The sequence below is a fragment of the Bison bison genome, unplaced genomic scaffold (genome assembly GCF_000754665.1).
Source record: "Bison bison bison isolate TAMUID 2011002044 unplaced genomic scaffold, Bison_UMD1.0 scf7180017864088, whole genome shotgun sequence".
Lineage (NCBI taxonomy): Eukaryota > Metazoa > Chordata > Mammalia > Artiodactyla > Bovidae > Bison > Bison bison.
Window position 1 is genome coordinate 975,299 of NW_011494660.1, and position 5,619 is coordinate 980,917.

The 5,619-nt window shown below is 48.6% G+C and overlaps 1 protein-coding gene across 1 annotated transcript in view; it reads right to left on the reverse strand.

The window, feature by feature from the left end:
- The window catches only part of HS6ST1 (heparan sulfate 6-O-sulfotransferase 1), a 64,697-nt gene that overhangs the window by 45,881 nt on the left and 13,197 nt on the right, over positions 1-5,619 (reverse strand). The window lies entirely within an intron of this gene.

Genomic DNA, 5,619 nt, shown 5'->3' on the forward strand with positions numbered 1-5,619 from the left:
GCGTCTCTCTGTCTCACTTAGCGTATGCCCCTCCACCAATTTCTCTGGGGGCCTCGTGGGGGTGTGTTTCCCGCTTTTGCCTCAGCTGTCCTTCCTGCCAGATAACGGCCTGCTCCTCCTGTCTCTGCCTGACTCTTTTTTTTTTTTTTTTTAACAGATTCTTCTGTTACTTTAGGCAGTTATTTAAGATTCACCCTCCTGAAAGATATTCTGGCCTAGAGAATTCCATGGACTATACAGTCCATGGGGTTACAAAGAGTCGGACACAACTGAGTGACTTTTGCTTTCACTTTTCGCTTCTGATAGATTCAAGTTGGTGTGACATTTGGTTGATTTTTCTAATGGTAGCTTCTCTCCCTGACAGGCCCAGGGCCGTCAGTGGGGCCTTGAGCCGGGGTGGGAACACCCAAGTGGGGATGCTGGAAGCTTTACGGAGAGGGCGGGATGGCAGAGAGAGTCCCTGGGCTGCTGCTAGTGTGGGCGGGCTGCCCCAGTGGCCTGTGGGGAGGGGGCTGGCCTCTCCTGGAGACTGGACCCTGGGAGGCATGGCCGCTCTGTTCCCCAGAGCAAGCAGCTGGGACCTGACTGGCCACGGTGCCCGCTCCCTGCTCCAGATGGGAATGTTCTTGCCACTCATTTTTCTCTCTTCACTTCTTTAACCTCTTCCTTTACAGGGGAGTGTTTTGTGACCCAGGCCTAACTGGGCCCTGGCCGAGGGGTTCTGAGCAGCTAGTAGGAGGTAGGTGACACCCCTCTGGGCACCACAAGAGGGATGAGGGTGCTCTTCCCTGGCCACAGCATCAGCTTCAACTCTGTGGCTGCTAGAGGGCAGGGGTGACGTTGTGGGTGGGGTGAACTGGGACATCCGCTTGGCTGAGGCCTGGGCTGTGGACAAGGCCCGGCAGTGGCTGCATGCAGCAGGTGGTCAGGAGAGGGGTCTGCTTCTGGCTCAAGCAGGCAGGGCAGTGGCTGCATGCAGCAGGTGGTCAGGAGAGGGGGTCTGCTTCTGGCTCAAGCAGGCAGCAGAGCCTGGCAAGCACAGCACAGACCCTCTGACCCCAGGTGGTCAGCCTGCTTCTGTGCCCAGAACCAGCCCGACCAGCCTCTCAGGGAGCTTCTTATGGAATCTGTCAGCGCACACAGCAACTTTTCGGGCAAGTCTGGTTGTTGCCCCCATCTCTACAGATGAAAGTGAGACTCGGGGAGGCCAGGCCAAGGCCACGAGGCCAGCTAGAGGAGGAGGCAGGCAGGGAACAGGGGGCTTTCTCTGCAAGGCAGGGAGAGGCTAACCATCAGAAGAGGAGGCCCGGGGAAGGTGGCCGCCTGCACACCCTGGCTGCCCTGGGGCTGGGTAAGAGCCTCCTTGGGGACTTTTGGCTTTTGGGTGACCAAGGCTTGGGACACTCCTTCACTCCTCAGGCTGGTCCCTTGAGGCCCCCTGGGCTGGGATCCCAAGGAGGAGGGTCTCCACCTCTGCCATATAAAAACAGTGGGGCTTCTAGGAATCTGAGTGCTATGTTCACGTCCCAGCTCTGTCCAACAAGCTGTGTGACCCAGGGCAGGTTTCTTAACCTCTCTGAGCCTAGATGACTTCATAGGATTGTCATAAGGAATAAGTGAACTAACACACATCAGGAGCTAAAGATCCAGGTAAACACTCCATTGAATACAGACCACCAGCTCCTCTCATGTGCTGGCTTCCTCTAGACATTATCTTATTCAGTTCTCTCAGCTGCCCTATGAGTATCATTGTGCCCTGGCAGAGAGGGTCCCATCACAGATGGAAAAGTCGAGGCTGAACCAGTGTTAAGTACTTGGCCAAGGTTTCACTGTTCTCTTCTTGGGGAAAACTGTGGCTAAGGGTCCTGTCACTTTCCCACTTCTGGGCAGCCAGCCCTGGGAGAATTCAAGAACTTGGTTCTGGGTTGGGGTCCAGCCTTCCCCTCTCCCTGGCTTGGCAGGTTTGGGACTTCCGTGTTCCTACCCTGGGACTCCACCGAGTGCACCTCCAGTCTCTTGTTTCCCTCACACAGCCTCTGGCACGTCCTCATGGGAATAAGATGTTTTGAATATGTTAATACACCCATCTCATTTGCATCCTGTGGTCCTGACATCTCTCTCTTTTGCTGAAGGCACCCTCTTGCCTTGGGCAGCTTGGGCATGCAGGAGGAATCTTCAGCTTCAGAACTCAAAAATGAGGCTTTCTGACTTTGCACCTGGCCAGTTGGCTTGATGAAGAAGGAAATGGCAACCCACTCCAGAATTCTTGCCTGGGAAATCCCAAGGACAGAGCAGCCTGGCCGGCTACAATCCTTGGGATTGCAAAAGGGTAGGACATGACTTAGTGACTAATCAACAAACAAGTTGGCTTAAAAGGCAAACTTCACTGAGAGACACAGATGTTCTAAATCTTTTATCTTTAACATTTCAAGATGAAAGTAGGTGTTTGTGAATACTGAGGTGTCTGTGAGGGGCCCAGTCGCTTCAGAGGTGCTTGGTGGGGTAGTCTGCTCTGCAAAGTAGCCTGTGCCAACAGGGGCAGGCCCCAGGGGGGTAGAATTTGTTCTCCAAAGGAGCCTTTGGTTTCTTTGTGGCTGAGAGGGGGCCCAGAGGCTTCTGGTGCCCCTTCTAGGAATATAGAACTTGACTGTATCGCAGAGCAGGATGGCTTCCCCTGGGCCAACTGGGGCCAGGCTATTTTGGTGACAGGCAGGTCTGGGGCTGCAGCAAGGCCCATGACCATGCATGCGGGGCGCTCCACCAGCCTTCCCTTGCAGGACAATGGCCAGATCCACCCCAGCAGCTAGCCCACTTCCTGTGCATCTCATGTGCTCTCTTGCTCTGGGTCCTCCTAGACTCCTAAGAATTCAGAATTCTGAAAGAATTTATTTGAGCCATGCAAGTAGCGATCAGGTTGTCCAGAGGGAGGGTTTGAGGGTCACAGTATGATGAGAGACACAATTTGAATGACTTATGGAATTTGCTTTTAATATGCTGGAATATGCTTCTGTGGAGAGGGGGTGCCTATGAAACATGGTGGGTGTGGGCTGCTATCTGTAGATGTTGCTAACTGATGAGCAGGTGCAAGTTCATTATGCTATGCTCTCTACTTCCGTGTCGGAGAAGGCAGTGGCACCCCACTCCAGTACTCTTGCCTGGAAAATCCCATGGACAGAGGAGCCTGGTGGGCTACAGTCCATGGGGTCGCACAGAGTCGGACACGACTGAGCGACTTAGCAGCAGCAGCAGCAGCAGCTACTTCTGTGTGAATTTCTACTTTTCAAAAACAAAAGCTAAAAATTAAAATAAAGACTTAACAATGATTGGATCAGACTAGAATGACCGGTTGGGGCTAAATCAGGGGTTCTCTGCTTAACCCTGGCATGGGACTGTCAAGCAAATTGGAGCAGATGGAGAAATCGAAAGCAACACTTCAACTTCTGGTCTGGACCTGTTTGTTCCTAGTGCTTCCTGCTAAGTACAGCTACGAACCCTGGAAAAGCACAGGAAACCACCTAAGGGGGCTTCTGGGAGGTGGAAGGGGAGGGTAAGCTAGTGTGAGACCCCAGGACTGGAGGGCAGCTCAGGGCAGGGCTGCACACAGACCCCATGTGACAGAGGAAGGGACCTGGGCTTAGTGTGTCCTGGCCCAAGACTGGGAACATAAGGAGCCTAGATGGGCTCATCCCGCCCCCAGAAGACTTGCGGTGAGCCGGGCAGCACCAGGAGGAGAGTTGCTGGGGAGGTCCCTGACAGGGAGCGGCCAGGTGAGATGCTCTCCTTTCCTGCTGGGCCTCCACTCTTTTCTGTCTTCCCCACCAGCCCATAGTAAGGGAGAGCTCCACCTCCGCAAGGGACCCCACCCTGGGGAAGCCCCATCTGCCTGTCTAGCATCAGCAGGAATCAATGGGTGCTCCAGCAGCATGGGGTTTAACAGACCAAAATAGTCCTGTAAGTCTCTGAAAAGTAGATTCTTATTGGAAACCCAGGCCATAAAGGTAGGACAGAACCTCCAGGCTAAATCTAAATTGGTGACTGCTGTGGTGAAATGTAGGATCATACAGTTGCCAAACATAATAAGGAAAAATATCAAGAATATCATAAAAGTCAGGCATCATACAATGAATCAGGAAAATCACAACTGAATCACAAAATCTGTGATTGGTGAATCACAAAATCTAAATTGGTGACTGCTGTGGTGAAATGTAGGATCATACAGTTGCCAAACATAATAAGGAAAAATATCAAGAATATCATAAAAGTCAGGCATCATACAATGAATCAGGAAAATCACAACTGAATCACAAAATCTGTGATTGGTGAATCACAAAATCTAAATTGGTGACTGCTGTGGTGAAATGTAGGATCATACAGTTGCCAAACATAATAAGGAAAAATATCAAGAATATCGTAAAAGTCAGGCATCATACAATGAATCAGGAAAATCACAACTGAATCACAAAATCACAATATATAAAAAAAATCAATGCCAACTCAGGATCAGATGTTGGAATTATCTGGCAAGGATTTTAAAGCAGTAACCATAAGCATGCTTCAACAAGTAATTACCAAATTCTCTTGAAGCAAGTGAAAAAAATAGAAAATCTCAACAAAGAAATCAATTATAAAAGCTATATCTGAAAAGTACAATTACAGAAATTTTTTAAAAAGTCCACTGGTTGGGTCAGGAGTATAGTTTGATGACAGAGGTTAGGAAATCAGTGAATGTGAGGACAGAACAATAGACTTCATCCAATCTGAGCAAAAGAGAGAAAATAGACTAAAGCGAACAAACAAAACACCCAAACAGAAAGCCTCAGGGACCCACTGAACGACAAGAGATCCAACCTTTGCATCATGTATCCCTGGAGTCCCACTGGAGAAGTACAGTGAGCTTAAGAGTACTTGGAGAAATAATGACTGAAACATCTCTTATTTGTCAAATTACAAAAACATACAGTCTCATGAAGCTGCTGCTGCTGCTAAGTCGCTTCAGTCGTGTCCGACTGGGTGAGACCCCACAGATGGCAGCCCACCAGGCTCCCCCATCCCTGGGACTCTCCAGGCAAGAACACCGGAGTGGGTTGCCATTTCCTTCTCCAATGCATGAAAGTGAAAAGTGAAAGTGAAGTCGCTCAGTCGTGTCTGACTCTCAGCGAAGCTGAGTGAGTCCCAAATAAGAGAAACCCAAAGTAATTTGTGTCAAGACATGTATGTCATCATTAAAGTTGTGAAAATAAAAGATAATAAATTGTTTGTAGTGGTCAAAAAGAATCTTGCTTTTTTTTTTTTCTTGGGATTTCCCTGAGACTCATTAAAAAAAAAAACCAAAAAACCACTTTCCCTAGTTATTTTGGTGTGTCATTTGATTTTGAAACATTACTTCTAGGTTAATGAGTAATATATGGTGATTGCAAGAAAATTAAGCATGTTATTAATTAAAGAGATAACAATCACTACAATCCCACCACTCAGCAGACACCACCATTTGTGTTTTGTTATTTGTATTTCCCGACTTTTTTCTATGTACACAAATGCATATGAACAAACATTTTAGCTAAAATGTAATCATAAAATGCTTACATTCTATAATTTCCTTTTTTACCTTAAAAAGATATT